General features: G+C 38.2%; 1 pseudogene across 5 annotated transcripts in view; it reads left to right on the forward strand.

Annotated features, from left to right (window-relative positions):
* The window catches only part of LOC147375359 (small ribosomal subunit protein uS14 pseudogene), a 63,780-nt pseudogene that overhangs the window by 32,094 nt on the left and 15,655 nt on the right, over window positions 1–16,031 (forward strand). For 2 of the 5 annotated variants that reach the window (XR_015159493.1, XR_015159486.1), the window contains 2 exons: window positions 2,350–2,438; window positions 3,068–6,178. The product of XR_015159493.1 is annotated as a small ribosomal subunit protein uS14 pseudogene, transcript variant X5 (transcript). Of the gene's footprint in view, window positions 1–2,349; window positions 2,439–3,067; window positions 6,179–6,768; window positions 8,936–15,585; window positions 15,714–16,031 lie in introns of those variants that run through there. The other 3 variants (XR_015159489.1, XR_015159490.1, XR_015159487.1) reach the window with 3 other exon arrangements.

The raw sequence follows: 16,031 nt of genomic DNA on the forward strand, positions 1-16,031 counted from the left end.
TTATACGATCTTATTCCAGAACTTTCCCCCAAACCCATTGATTGGACAAAGACTCAACAGTTCAAGTAAAGATCGGATGAATTAATTCTGGACTATTATGAAAGGTTTGAAAAAAACTTAAGCAGTATTCTGGCTTGACACCCTGAATAATTCTCTAACCAACAAAATTATCTTTTGCTTAACTCCACCTTTTTAGAAGGCTTTAATGAGGATTTAGCTAGTCTTGTCAAAAGACATAATCTAGATTGGTCCGAGTTACATACAAACACCTTTGTTACTGGCTAACCAAATTTTCAAGACCATGAAAAAGAAATAAAAGGGGGTATCTATGAAAATAGAAGCCCTTCTATGAAAATTAAGAGTGTTCAATTGTGCCAATTAAATACACAATGCCAATTGAAGGTTAACTGATCTCTTTAATTCCCGACCCCTAAAGAAAGCTAGTTTGAAGGAAAAAAATATAATCTCTTCAGAATTCTGGCCCTGAGGGAATAAGTCCTAATAGGAGAAACTTGATTTTCTCTCCCTGTGTCTTTAGACCAAAGCTCTCAGGATCAGATTGAAGGGGAAAAAAAGGACAGAAAAAAAATTCTTTTTTAAATTCAGCTTATTCTATCTGCTACTTGTAGCTAGTGAGTTTTATATTGGGTATATTTACATTGTGAGATCTGATTCATAACTGAGTTCAGAAAATGAAGCTAGCCATGAGATCTCTTGTTGCGTCTGTCTATATGTTTATGTGTACATTATCTTTGCTTTTACCTTTGGATGATATTATCAAATTCATTGTCAATGAGCTCTACTTAACTGGATTAAAGGAAATTAAGTCCTTGGATAAATTCTGAAAAGTATAGGAGGTAATTGGCCAGAATTAATTTCAGGTTCCCATGAACTGGGAAATAGTATTGTTAATAAATTAATATCTGGTATTAATGTTTAAGTTTGTTGATCTAATTAATATAGACATGACTTTAGAATCATCAACATTAAGCATAGTACTTTGTGCCTACGTTTGATAAAAATTAAATAGAATCTTCTTGTATTCATAGCAAATTTGTCACCAAAGGAAGTAACTTGATGTAAAGAAACTTTTAAGGAAAGAAAATGTAAATGAGATAAGAGCTTTTAGATAAACTCTATTAAAAATAATTATGCTTTTGGAATGTCTATCTAAAATAGTCTCTCCAGATTCTGGTAACTTGAAATTCTAGGTGCTAAATTAAGTGATGGAAATTTATTGAATAGCTAGGTCATTCCCACATAAAATAAGGTACTGAAATATTAATTACTGAACATTGGCTTCCTTTTACAGAGAAACTAAAGGCATTTAGGACTATTATTAATGAAAATTCTTGGTGTTTTGCTCTTTATAAGAAAGCAAATGTTTTTAGAAATTATTACTGGAATTTATGTTCACCAATCTAAATAATACTAATGTAAAGGACAATTCATAGTTGCTTACACCTTCAGTTTCATAAGAAATCAAGGTTTTAAGAGCTGAGACCTCTAATTTAAACATGTCATTAAAGCTGACAAAAATAATAAAGGTAACATTTCAGCACAATAGGAAAGTAGAATGTTTTTAGTAAAGAAGGTATGAGGAATGCAATTGCATTTTATTAAGGGAAAAGGAGGTAACTAACCCTGGTGGCTCAGCGGGTGAAGAATCTGCCTTCATTGCAGGAGACAGGAGATGGGGGTTTGATCCCTGGGTTGGGAAGATTCTCCTAGAGGAGGTAATGGCAACCCATTCCAGTTCTTGCTTGAAAAATCCCATAGACAGAGTAGCCTGGCAGGGTACAATCCAAAAAGATCACAAAGAGTTGGACAGAACTGAGCGACTAAGCACATATCAGCACGTGTGCACTGTAGCACAAGGGGAAAGGAGGTAGGTCTGACTTGGAGCTGGCTATCTCTGGATGGATAGAGAAAGTGATACGGTGATACACTGATGGATACAGAAAGTGATAAAAGGTTTGTGGAAAGTAGACCCTGAGAAAAGTTTTGTGTATGATCAGGATTGACTAAGTTTAAAATAAATTTAATTGAGTAAATGAATTTTAAAAGTAAGTTGGTGAAAAACTTGAATCCAGCATTTTCTCTCTGCTAAGAAAACAAGTTTTCTTAAGATGCTGAACTGCCTTTGATAACAGATTTTAAATTTCCCTACCTTTTAAGTGATCTGTTCTGTATTTGCCTTTGAAATCTTTTATTGTTACTTTGATTAAGTGAGTAGCTATTGTTTCACAGTGACCTGTGATCCTGTCTATTTGAGTGTTCTAAATCCTTTTGATATTTATTGACGAAACTTCCTATGTCAAATTCTAATGAAGTCCTTTTGATGTCTAGTCAACTTTAGGATGCTTCAGAGGCTCCCTGAAACATCCCAAAGAGAGATATTCAACTAATTAGGTTCATTTGATATATTCAATTACATGGTAAGTATTATCAAATGAGTAATAAATCTTCTTAGGTTATTTTGTGTGGTGGATGTTACTAATATAGATATTCTATAAATTTTATGAAATTCCTAAAGCTTGAATATGTCCTAGTAAAATGTTGTCAGTCATAAATCTAGTCATTATCTTAGTGTTCTATGTCACAGCAGTAACCAAGTTTCTTTGTCAACTGCATCATAATCAGATTTTAAACATGCCTTCTTAAGCCTTTTATCATTATAGACAATTATGGTTTTATTCTAATACCTTTGCAAAAACGCTCCCTTTATAAGAAGATGTATAAAATGGACTTCTGGATAATTAGAGTGTTCTGATTTTCAGACCATAGTGCTGAACTGGGTAAGAAATTAAAGAATTCTAATGGAAAATCTGATGACTTCATAAAATTGTTAGCAAAAAGGATTAGTTACATAGGACTTAGTGAACTGGTGAATATGGTTATAATTTTTGTGGTTTATATCTGAAAAATTACTGGCTTGAATATATATTTTCCAGGTAAAAGGAAAACATTCCCCTCAAAATAATTATGACTTACAGCAATTTGGTAAATTATACCTTTGTAAGAAGAATTTAAACATTTATCTTTTCTCTCTATCTGCTCTCTCCAGAGACTGGAAACTCTTGGGTTCCCAGCAGCCTCATCAGATAAATTAGAAAGGCTACCTCAGTAGCAGGTATAGAAACCTCCAGGTATTTTGGGAACCATGGAAAGGAAGGAATTCACCTAGATCTGTCGGACAAAATCTGTGGCAAGCTCTTGTCATGACTTTCCTAGCCCTGAGAAGCTTTTTAAAAAATTCAGTCTGGGACTCCTTATAAAAATTACGGCAAAGCACCTCTTTGAGAAAAACTTGGTTGCCACTGAAGCAGAGCCCCATGCCACCTGCTCCTGTTCCTGCCTCACTGCTCTTCACTCTCCCCGAAGAACAAGTCTATCAGGAAGCCATGCTGCAGCCATGGCCTTTAAAGACACCAGCAAGACTCTTATGGAGCCAGAGGTGGCCATTCACCAGATTAGGATCACCTTCACCAGCCACAGTGTGAGGTGTCTGGAGAAGCCATGTACTCGTCAGCGGTGCAAAGGAAAAGAATCTCAAAGTGAAAGGACCTGTTCCGATGCCTAGCAAGACTCTGAGAATAACTATAAGGAAAACTCCTTGTGGTCAAGTTTATTGAGACCAGATTTATTTTGCAAACAAATTAGTCTTAATTTGGTTATATTTGGTAGAAATGAAGGTAATTTTAGAGAGAAAAAGATTATGTTTCAATGAATGTTAAATCCCAATTTTATTAATGGAGGTCTGTATTTACTAAGACTCTCTCCCTGGATAGTTCCTTGTTGTTATGTTATATTAATATGAAGGTTAATTGAATTACTAAAAGGATACTCTATAATTTTTTTCTGAGCTTATCTCAGTGATTTATCTTTGAATGAAGGTCAGATGCCTCACAATCTATGACCAGGGATTGTGCATACTGGAAAAGAGAATGTAAAGGACTGTCTCCAACCTAGATGGAAGGACACTTTATCAGGTCCTCTTAACTAGCTCATGCACAGTGAAACTGAAGGGAATTAACTTTTGGATTAATTCCCACTTGCAAAGACCCTTACATTGGACTAGCCTATAGGGAAGATGGCCACCCGCAACATCACCTTAGAATAGCACTCAAATGGAGAGAGACTACACTCACACTAGGAGGAGAAGAAGACATCAGAAGTGGACAGCTAGCCCAAGATCCTGGACCTGACTCACATGATCATTTATAATGTTTTCTTGACTTCTTGGCACTTTGTATATGAATCAAACGTTTTCCTATCATGAGCATGATCATATGCTAATTTTAAAAATCAATACAGTTGTTGAGTTTGCTGCTAGTTAGCTATGTTAGTACTTTTGTGTTACCATGGTGGATCTCTCTCCTCCAAGGCTCTGATTGAATAGCCCTTAGGAAATTATTTTAGAAGAAAGAAAGTTCAGTCCTATCCAGGCTACTCTTGATATTACTAGATGGGATCCCCTCATCTGGCCAATTAATAATACTTGCTCTGACCCTGGCCATAAAAATGAATTTTTCTGGACTTCTCTGATGTTCCATTGGTTAAGACTCCACACTTCCAATGCTGGGATCATGAGTTCTATCCCTAGTCAGGGAACTAAGATCCCACAGATGAGCACAGGTGAAAAAGAAATAAAAAAGTTTTTTTTCCTCTAAAGTTACTCAAGCTTAATCAGAGTAACAAGCAAAATTTCAGCCAAGGAATAAAACCTGCCACAATTATGGAATGGATTTATGAGGTTAACACCAGGCTATGCTTATTTAAGTTTTAAGGTCCCTATTTTCTTGGGAACAATTAAATTTTACTAAGGATAACCAGCCTAATAACACTAGGAAGTTGGGCTGGGAACCTTATGGACAGTGCCAATATATCATTTCCCTGAAAGATAAGGCTTGGAACAGAGCAGAATAAATCAGATGACCTGGAGATATACTAGACTCCACCTAATGAAAGTTCTTGGCTTATGGCTTTAATAATACCTCTGTTGTGTGTTAGCCACTCAGTCATGTCTGGCTCTTTGTGACCCCATGGACTGTAGCCTGCCAGGCTCCTCGGTCCATGGAATTCTCTAGGCAAGAATACTGGAGTATTCCCTTCTCCAGTGGATCTTCCTGACCCAGGGATTGAACCTGGGTCTCCTGCGTTGCAGGCGGACTCTTTATTGTCTGAACCACCAACCCAATAGTACTGCTATCTGTGTTATGCTATGTTATTTGTATTTGCCTGTTTTGCAAGATTATTGTTTCTTGCATTACCAGATGTGTGACTGAGGCTCTGACTATATAGTTCTATATGTGACCAATGATTGTAATAGTATAACTCTACATGTGGGAAGATACAATAAGAGGGTTTTTTTTTTTTTTTTTTCCTGAATCATAATAGATTAGTAAGACAGGTGGTCTGGAGACCTTTGACTATTGTTAAATAAGACCTAGCCCAATAGTAGCACATTGAGCGGACTATTAGCAAAATCTTCACCAGACCTAGGAATGAGCCTTTCTAGCACCATGGGATGAAATGGTCATGAAATGCCTCCCAAAACATGGTCAAATTTATAACCATGAGGGGGCCCTGTAACCTACAAATTGGCATTTGTCATGGGCACTTGCCATATACCTCTACAAGGATTAAATCATGTGCTACTGCAGCAGCTGATTTTCAACACCCCCTGAAAGGAATTCAGGGTAGAGAGTAGAGATGAAGCATTGTGTGCTCTGAGAAAAATTGGCAGAACAGGTCTTCAGATAGTTAGGTATTTTCAGAAGTCAATTTTATGAGCCCAATTCTTGTATCTCCTCATATCTAGAAAAGCACAAAAGTTCTTAATGGTGATGACTGCTCCTTCATGAGTAGCAGAAACCTTCTGCAAAAAAATAAGTGATTGCATGTACTTCCCCTTCACGAAAATCACATATATACTGACCTTCCCCGCTTTGGAGCAGTTTCTCAAAGCTATCTGAAATGCTGCCTCAGGCTACAGTCCTCATTTTGCTGCAAATAAACTTAATCACAGCTTTCACATTGTGCATTTTTAAGTTGGCAAATCTTTGAGATCTAAGACTTTGATTCTGCCCTTGTGTTTGAAGATCTCCCTCATACTGAGTAAATGTTTATTGAGTTGTATCAAATAAAAAGATGTTGAATTTTGTTTCCACTTTAATCTGATTCATTTGTTCTGTATCATCTTCTGGAATTCCATCTAGTTCATATTTGGAATTGAAAACCCTCAGTAAAAGCCAAACAATAAAGAGCTACCAGAGTCAGCACATTAGTATAGCCATCTAATTAGCTCAGAATAGAAGATTATGCATTTAGGGCAATAAATTCTGTTTTAAACATGGAATTCTCATAGTTCTTTTATTTTCAGGAGATTAAATAATTGGGAGATAGACTTGTTCACAAAACTCCAGTTGATGTTTCTGAGAAGGCAGAAGGATGAAAAAATCCAGATGATATATTAATGACTGAAAGAAATTGGCTGGAAGTACTGAAGATAGTTTTGATAGTTTTTGTGATAGAACATAATCCACTTCAAAGGCCAAAGTTGGGAAAATAATTCTAACTCTGATGGTACAAATAAAATTTCAAGTGAGGATTTAAGTACTCATTGTACATAATCTGATTTCCTTAGTTTCTTGTTTGGCTAACTTTGATGGAGCAGATGCTTCATGCCTAGGCCCCTAAGTATGATCCTCTGAGTATATAAGGAAAGGCAGACATACCTTTTTCAAAATGCTACAGAAGCCCAGAGGAAGAAATTAGTATGAAGAACCTAACTTTGAACTGGGGTGACTAGGACTGTCCAGCAGAAGGTAGAGGAAGGGCATCCCAGGCCTGTACGTAGGTGTGGAGATTTGCAAATGCAAGATTTGGTGAGTGGTGGTCCTGTGCCGGTAGAGGGTAGATTATTCTGTTGTGCCTGGGTAGAGGGGCAGAGTCAGCACGCAGGTGACAGTAGATTGGATCAAAGTTTTGAAATGCTCCCAATGCTGTGCTCAGGAGTTTGACATTTATCCTGCAGAATAGGAATTTTAGCAAAAGATGATGTGATTGTATTGCAGTTTAGGTAGATCATTCTGGTATTACTTTGAGTTGAGTGATGGAGGGACCAGAGGCCAGGAATCCTTAGCAAACAATTGTAGTAGTGTGGGTAAGAGATGTTTAGTGCTGCAACAGGGACCATGAAAATGAATAGGAGAGGTCATATTTAAGAGCTGTGACTAATTTAATTTAATTTACAGTTTTAATGAATTGTGCATTTAATTTACAGTTAAACTTTTCTTTCCTTTAGACCGCTTCTGAATGTATTAACTTTGTATTATAACATCATATTCATTTTATACAAGACACAGGCTGGGAATAGATTTGCTGCCTTCTTGTCTCACAAGCATCACATGCTGACTGTCCTGAGATGGAACTTTGATTTTTCTTCACTCCCACTGCATTCTTCCTTTTGGCACTACCATCCCCTCAGTTACTCAGGCCAAACACCTACATCATCCTTGGTCTTTCCCCTCCCCCTTAGATCTCCCTCATTCCCAGCAGCAAGGCATATGGATCCTACGTCCAAAATATATTTTGAATCCACTTCCTTCTGTTCATCTCCACTGGCAGACTGCCTCCACTGTAGTCCAGACCACCACCACTTCCTATCTGGACCGCTTCAGCAGCCTCATAACTCTCTCCCCACCTAAGTTCTTGCATCCCAGCCTGGCCACTGCACACTGGTGTAAGAATAATCACAACTATTTCACTTTCCTGTTGAATCATTTCAGCGGGTTCCCGAATTCCCTACTTTGGCCTGCATGGTCTTTTCCCTGCCCAGTTCTCCAATTTCATTTCTTGCCATTCTCCCCCCGTTAACTCTACTCTAGTAACTGGTACTGTTTTACTTTCTTTTAACATAACAAACTGTTTTCTCCCTTAGGATCTTTGCCGTTTCCTCTTCGAATGGCTAGCTCTTTTTCCTCCATTAATTGGGTCTTGAAATGGCAACCCACTCCAGTGTTCTTGCCTGGAGAATCTCAGGGATGGGGGAGCCTGGTGGGCTGCCGTCTATGGGGTCGCACAGAGTCAGACATGACTGAAGCGACTTAGCAGCAGCGGCTTAAATTCACTTGTTCAGAGACATCATTCCTCAACTGCTTTACCTAGAGTAGGTTTCTCTTTTTGTTTGTTTTCTAATACTTGCAATTATTTTTGTGTGTTTACTTCTTTTTCTCCTGGAAAAATATAAACTCGGTGAGGGACTGGGTCTCACTTGTTCACTGTTAGACTTCCAGTACCTCGAACAAGGCTTGGCATGTGGCAAGCAGTCATTTAACATGTATGAAATGATAGAAGGGAAGGGAAAAGAAGGGAGAAATGGATGGAATGAGTGGGGAGAGAGAAAGAGAAAAGGAAGGAGAGGGGGTAGGAAAAGAGGACAGAAAGGCGTTGCTTACTGAGCAGCTGCTAGGCCCTTGACTCCATCAAGAGTATATCCATTTGGTGTTTGTTGTTCCAATCCTAGGCCAACCACTACCAGCATGCTTGTATTATTTCAGAGGAATTACAAATCCCAAGGTGCCTTCATCTTTCACAGATCTTTGAGTCATCTAACACCTGATCCTCTGCAGCTTGTAATAGTCATGGTTGTCATTTTTTACCATGGGCTAGGGTCTCTGCTAGGTACCGTCTCCAGGGGATCTTCCCAACCCAGGGATCGAGCCCAGGTCTCCTACATTGCAGGTGGATTTTTTACTAGCTGAGCACAAGGGAAGCCCATCTGACTGACTAGGCTATCTAAAATAAACCAACACACAAATATGCTTTCTTTATATTCCCTTAACCTGCTTTATTTTCTTTATGGTAACTACATTCTTCTTTTTTTTTGCATATTCATTGTCTCTTCCACTGGCACAGAGGCTTCATGAGGGTGAGTTTGTTGGTTTTTCATATTTTTTAAGACAATACCTACTGCCTAGTAAGCACCCAGTATTTGCTGAAAAAATAGGAAGAAAATCTTGTGGGTTTTTTTTTTTTTAAGCTTTTTATGACAATACCAGTTTCCTTTGGGTAAGAGTCACAACATCTTTCTTAGGGTTTTTGAAAGTTACTACATTTATACAACATTTACTGTATAAATGTTAAAAAACCTAGTACCTGTGTGAGTCCGTGGATTGAAATAGATTATTTTCCACAGTTCTTTTAGAACTCATCAAATTGAGGCTGCTCCAAACAGTTCTGCAGTTGATTAATTTACGGTAGATCTTGTCTTTACAGAGATTGAGAAGAAGCTTGAAGATATGATTTATGTAAAATACTACCAGGAGGGCCCTGGGCTAGAGGAAGCAGATATAGATTTCAGGTGTTGCCATGAAGTGATACAAATTGAAAATTTATATCATATTGTCAGAAGATGTAAGTAAAATTTATGTAAAATACTACCAGGAGGACCCTGGGTTAGAAGAAGCAGATATAGATTTTGGGTATATCTATGAAGTGGTATAAGTTGAAAATTTATATCATATTGTTAAGTATTGAGTGTATTTTACGTTTCTCAGTGTCTCTTATAGCTTCCTTGTAATTCTGGTAAGAGTATATTTCAGAAATTTATAAATCTCCAAGTTTCAGTTATGTAAAGTGATTCTAATTTATTTCAGTGTAATTTCTTTCTGAATAAAAAGGTCTTACCTAGAACCATTCAAAAGAATAATAATTAAAGGAGCCTTAAAAGTGACTTCCCATGTGACTCAGTGGTAAAGAATCCACCTGCCAATGGCAAAGAATCCACTTGCCAAACAGGAGATGCAAGTTTGATCCCTGGGTTGGGAAGACCCCCTGGAGGAGGAAATGGCATCCCACTCCAATATTCTTAGCTGGATAATCCCATGAACAGAGGAGCCTGGTGGGCTACAGTCCACAAGGTCGCAGAGAGTCAGGCAGGACTGAGCACATGTATATGCAAGGGTACCTAATATCAAAAGTCCTTTTAAAAATAATTTTTTTGTGCTTGAGTCTCAAAGTTTTAAAATCTGTTTTTCTTGTTTTAAAAATGAGCTGATTAAAAGAATCATACAGAAACATACAGAGAAAAAAATTTTTTAATCTCCTGAAATGCCATTACTAAGAGCTCACTAAAGTGTTAACAGTAACTGATATTCTTTCAGACAGCTCTCTGTGTATATGAACATACAATTTCCCCATAACTAGGATCATACAATACATGAGTTTTAAAATTTATATTACATATGTGGACCTGTGTTTATGTACAGTAATTAGTTCTTGATAGATAATAATCACACTAGAGCAATCTAACAGTAACTCTTTCTCCAAAAAGAGACTTGTTCTCTTCAGGCAAAATTAGAGATCTACTTCATTGTCTCAAACTTAAAGACATCTTGGTGTTTCATAATTGATTTTAATTTTGCGACCAACAAGGCAATTACAGCAAGAGTCATGTAATTACAATTACCCATCTATGAAGCTAACTAGTGGGCTGAAATAAAGAAAATGATTCAAAATATTTGAGGTGTGCATTTCACTTATGTTAGGGGAGCATTGTGAAGACAACCTATGTGCATATCTCGAAACTCCCTTACTGTAGCACAAAGGATTTCTTAACATCTTAAGGTGATTGTGCTGTGGGTGTGATTGTACTGAATAGCTAATGTGATTGACGTGTCTTGACAAAGTACCCTGCATTTCTAGGATTTTCATAATGATCACCAGTCTTCTTCAGGTAGAGAGGGCTAGGGCTGATTGTTCCCAGCAGGCAGGCACTGGCTCAGCAGCTTGCAGACCTGTTCTGCCACCATCTTGCAAGGATACACCTGCATTGGTCTACCTGTTGTTTTATAACCAGCTTTTATTTCTTCATAGTATATTCCCTGCCCATAAATGTAAAACCTTACCATTGGTTTTAATGACCCCATAGTCCCAAAGAAAGGCAATGCCAAAGAATGCTCAAACTACCGCACAATTGCACTCATTTCACATGCTAGTAAAGTAATGCTTAAAATTCTCCAAGCCAGACTTCAGCAATACGTGAACCGTGAACTTCCAGATGTTCAAGCTGGTTTTAGAAAAGGCAGAGGAACCAGAGATCAAATTGCCAACATCCACTGGATCATCGAAAAAGCAAGAGAGTTCCAGAAAAACATCTATTTCTGCTTTCTTGACTATGCCAAAGCCTTTGACTGTGTGGATCACAACAAACTGTGGAAAATTCTGAAAGAGATGGGAATACCAGACCACCTGACCTGCCTCTTGAGAAACCTGTATGCAGGTCAGGAAGCAACAGTTAGAACTGGACATGGAACAACAGACTGGTTCCAAATAGGAAAAGGAGTACGTCAAGGCTGTATATTGTCACCCTGCTTATTTAACTTGTATGCAGAGTACATCATGAGAAACGCTGGACTGGAAGAAACACAAGCTGGAATCAAGATTGCCGGGAGAAATATCAATAACCTCAGATATGCAGATGACACCACCCTTATGGTAGAAAGTGAAGAGGAACTCAAAAGCCTCTTGATGAAAGTGAAAGAGGAGAGTGAAAAAGTTGGCTTAAAGCTAAACATTCAGAAAACTAAGATCATAGCATCTGGTCCCATCACTTCATGGCAGATAGATGGGGAAACAGTGGAAACAGTGGCTGTTTTTCTGGGCTCCAAAATCACTGCAGATGGTGATTGCAGCCATGAAATTAAAAGACACTTACTCCTTGGAAGGAAAGTTATGACCAGCCTAGACAGCATATTAAAAAGCAGAGACATTACTTTGCCAACAAAGGTCCGTCTAGTCAAGGCTATGGTTTTTCCAGTGGTCATGTATGGATGTGAGAGTTGGACTGTGAAGAAAGCTGAGTGCTGAAGAATTGATGCTTTTGAATTGTGGTGTTGGAGAAGACTCTTGAGAGTCCCTTGGACTGCAAGGAGTCCTGGGTGTTCATCGGACTGATGTTGAAGCTGAAACTCCAATGTTTTGGCCACCTGATGAGAAGAGCTGACTCATTTGAAAAGACCCTGATGCTGGGAAAGATTGAGGGCAGGAGGAGAAGGGGACGACAGAGGATAAGATGGTTGGATGGCATCACCGACTCTATGGACATGGGTTTGGGTAGACCATGGGAGTTGGTGATGGACAGGGAGGCCTGGCGTGCTGCGGTTCATTGAGTCGCAAAGAGTCGGACATGACTGAGCGACTGAACTGAACTGAAGTACACATTTGAATATAGGTATCATAATCTGTTTAACTAGCCTCCTCTGATGAACATTGGGTTGTATCTAAATCTTGCAAAAAATAAAGGTATAATAAATTTCCTTTTGTACTCATCTTTGAGTACTTAATGCCCTGATCAGGTTAGCACAAATAATTACAAGGGGGAATTGTTAGGTTGTGTGATATGTATGTCTAGCTTTCGATACAAATTGCCAGTATATCCACCCCAAAAAAGGGGTACTAATTTACAAACTCAATGACAATTCATGAGCATTAGTAGGAAATTATATCTCCGTATTGTTTTTTAAATTTCTTTCATTACAAGTGTCTATTAAAATGCAGTTGGACTCTCTAAGGCCTGAAAAAAGTTTTTTCATGCCACCAATATTTGCCTGCAGAGTAACCCATAGAATAGTTACTTCTGCCAGGTTGTCCCATTTTTTCAACATTATTCTGTCCAAAAAAAAAGTTTAGAGAGTATCTGGTACGGCTGTATGTCAATGATTGAGTACTTCATTACTAGAATTAACAAAACAGTGTTGTTTTTATTTCACAGTCTTTTTTAGATTTTCAAGTGTATGCCTCTTGCTCCCATTTTAATTCTTCTCCCCCTATAACCTCTCTTGTGTGGACCTTGTCCCCTTATTTTTTCTCTCCTTCCCACGATTGTCAGTTTCCTAAATGTTTGCAGCACTAGAAAGTGAAAGTATTGGAATCTTTTGTCAATTCATACATTGTCTGCTTTAGCAAAAGAAGCCTGGCAAGAGATTTTATTTCCACTTTTGTCCCCATTAGCAGTACTCCATTGTCCTTCTTTGAATTCTGTCTTAATTTCTTGTTCCCATTAAGTTTTAGTACAGGACCTACTCCTTGACCTTTTGCTACTCAGAAGTGCTTTTCTTCAAGCAAGGAGGCACTTAGAACTTTCTTGGTATTCGTGGTCTCCAGTTTCGCAAGAGATGTGTAGTTTCTTTACGCTTTTAACTCTGTCCTCCTTGTCCTTTTCCTTACCCTCTCTCATTTCCTCTTCAAATGAAAATGTTTTATTGACCAAAGGATATGATTTTTTAAGAGGATCTGTTGCTTTTCAAAAGTAACAGCAACTGCAAAATTAATCTACATCTATCTTAAGGAAGTGGGAGGAATTTCGAAGTATTCAGGTGGAATTCCTAAACGTTTGCTGTGTTCTCCTGCTCTAATTTGTTGCTGTCTGCCATAACTATTCCTGAGGCATTGTGCAAACAGATGGCATAGATGCAGCTGGAAGTTCATGGGTCATTGGCTTCCAGAGGAGGTGTGGCTCTTTGGGTGGTCCAGCACACCAGTATTGCTAATCTACTTTTCCAGATTACCTCCACAGAGCCTTGAGGGATAAAGGATTTCAATGAATGTGGGAAAGACTTTGAACTTTCTTTTAATTTATGTATGGTGACAGAAACGACTTTTATAGGCTAAAGTTAGGAAGTATGGATGTAACCTAATTTGCCTTTGGTATGAAAAAATAGAAAGTGCACTGAATTTGAAGTTAAACCAACCCGAGATTGAGTTCTGGTTGTATTGCTTTACTTGTCATATGTCCCTGTCTCTCAGGGAACGTAGAGTTAAATGGGAAACAGACAAGAAAAAATTTTCCTGGGGGCGGGGCGGGTGGGAGGGAATCTGTTTTAACATAAACTTGCACATGGTTGCATGTGCAAAGAGCTATTGAAGTGTCCAGTAGAGACAGAAAAGCCTTTCCACAGGACTTAGCACGTGAACTGAGACTTGAGTTTATGAAGCTGGGTGGGAATGGAGAATATTAATACCTCTCCAACTACTTACAGGGTTTCATGAAAAGTAAAGAAATAATGTTTATAAATAAGTGCTTGTAAACTTTATAGCCCCCAAAAGATTATTGTTATTAATTTTTCTTAATGTTAAAATAATTTGAGTGAGATCTTCTAAGGGAAGCCAAAATAAGAGAATTTCTCTTCACTTTAAAAATCTGACAATCATTTTGGTTTCTTTATTTAACTAGGAAATGTTGGTAGTTGATTTCAGAACACTCACTTGTAAGATTTGCCTCAATGGCTGTTGAGATAAGTAGGCCTACACTAAATATTTTTATAATAGCTTCTTTGAAGTCCTAAGACTCAGGGTTGATTCTAGATAGTTCAGGAGTGTCATCTATGTAGAAGAAAAAGATTTACACACCCACTAAGATGACTAAGATAAAGACAGACATAAATATTGGTAAGGATGTGGAGCAATCGGAACCTTCATTGACTGCTGGTAGGATTGTAATGTGGTGCAACCACTTTAGAAAACAGTTTGATAGTTCCTCAAAAAGTTAAACATCACCTTATGATCCAAAATTCACTTCTAAATATATGCCCTAGAGGAATTAGAGCTTATGTCCATGTCAAAACTTACACACAAAAGCCCATAGCAGTATTATTTATAATAGCTAAAAAGGGGGCACAGCCATCAAAGATGAGAGGCTAAGCAAAATGTACTGTGTCTGTACAATGGAATATTCTTTGGTCATGACAAGTAATTAATTACTGATACATGCTTCAGTGTGGATGAACCTTCAAAGCATTATGCTAAGTGAAAGAAGCCAGTCACAAAAGAACATATATGTTTGCATTTGTGTGAAATATCCAGAATAAGCAAATCAGTGAAGACAGAAAGTAGATTAGTGGTTGCCAGGGGCTAGAAGGAGGAGAGAATGGCAATGGTAGAGGGTGACTGCTAATGGATATGGGTTTTTGGGGGGCTGATAAGTATGCTCTAAAATTAGATAGTAATGTTGGAAGGAGAAGGAAGGAAAAAGGAAACCACCCTACAGAGATATGGATCTGAGGTTATTTTTCCAGCCTCATTTCCCAAGATCCAAAAGTAGTTGATGGATGGGATATTACTTGTGTAATTCTTCATACAAACCCAGGAAATCAGTTAAAACACTTATCTTTAAATTCTGATTGTGAAACACCAAAAATATATGTGAAATTTACTTGCACACAAACACAAAAAATAGAAGAGTTAGGGTTGCTACATTTTGAGAGGCTGAGTGAATTTTTCAGACATTATTGAGACAAATGAAGCCTATTTCAATAGAAAGTGCTGCTGTGCCACCCACTCCCCCATCCCCCCGTCCTTCCACCGGTTGTGAGCAGAAAGCCATTTTCATCAGAAGATCTGGCAGATGAAGGAGTTGCTGCCTAGTTGCCTTTTGGATTTTTCTGGGTGAAAGATCCTAAGGGAGCCTGGGGACTGCATGTTGATCCAGCCGCTCACGTCATGTATCTATTTAAACATTTAATTTGGGGAGAAAGCCAGAGGAATGAACTTAATATAACTCTGTGTTGTTTTTCTTTCCAGGAAGGAGAGCAGTTTGTGAAGAAAATTGGTGGTATTTTTGCCTTCAAGGTGAAAGATGGCCCTAGGGGTGAAGAAGCCACCTGGGTGGTGGACATAATGACCAGAAGGACCTGTGCTCCCTAACTCAGGTCAGTGCAGTGATGACTTCATTGATTAAGCACTGACAAGTTCACAGAGGAAAATGGGGGCCTGCCTTGGTGTCCCCAAAAGACTGGCTTTCGAGTTATAAAACCTTGTCAAAGAACTGGGGAATCTTTGGGACTACGACTAGGTCCCAGCTGCTTCTTCCCAAAGATTGAGAGGCTCCATCACTGTGGCTAGCCTTATGCTTTGGAATTACACAAACTTGGATTTAGAGTCCTGGTCCTGCCACTCACAGATTTTGGCCTTAAAAATTATTTCACTTCTCTGAGCTTTGTTTTTTACATTTGTAAATGGAAGTAATA

Source organism: Bos grunniens, chromosome 3 (assembly GCF_055505025.1).
Source record: "Bos grunniens cultivar Pamir isolate PY7600 chromosome 3, Bosgru_T2T1.0, whole genome shotgun sequence".
NCBI classification, from domain to species: Eukaryota; Metazoa; Chordata; class Mammalia; order Artiodactyla; family Bovidae; genus Bos; species Bos grunniens.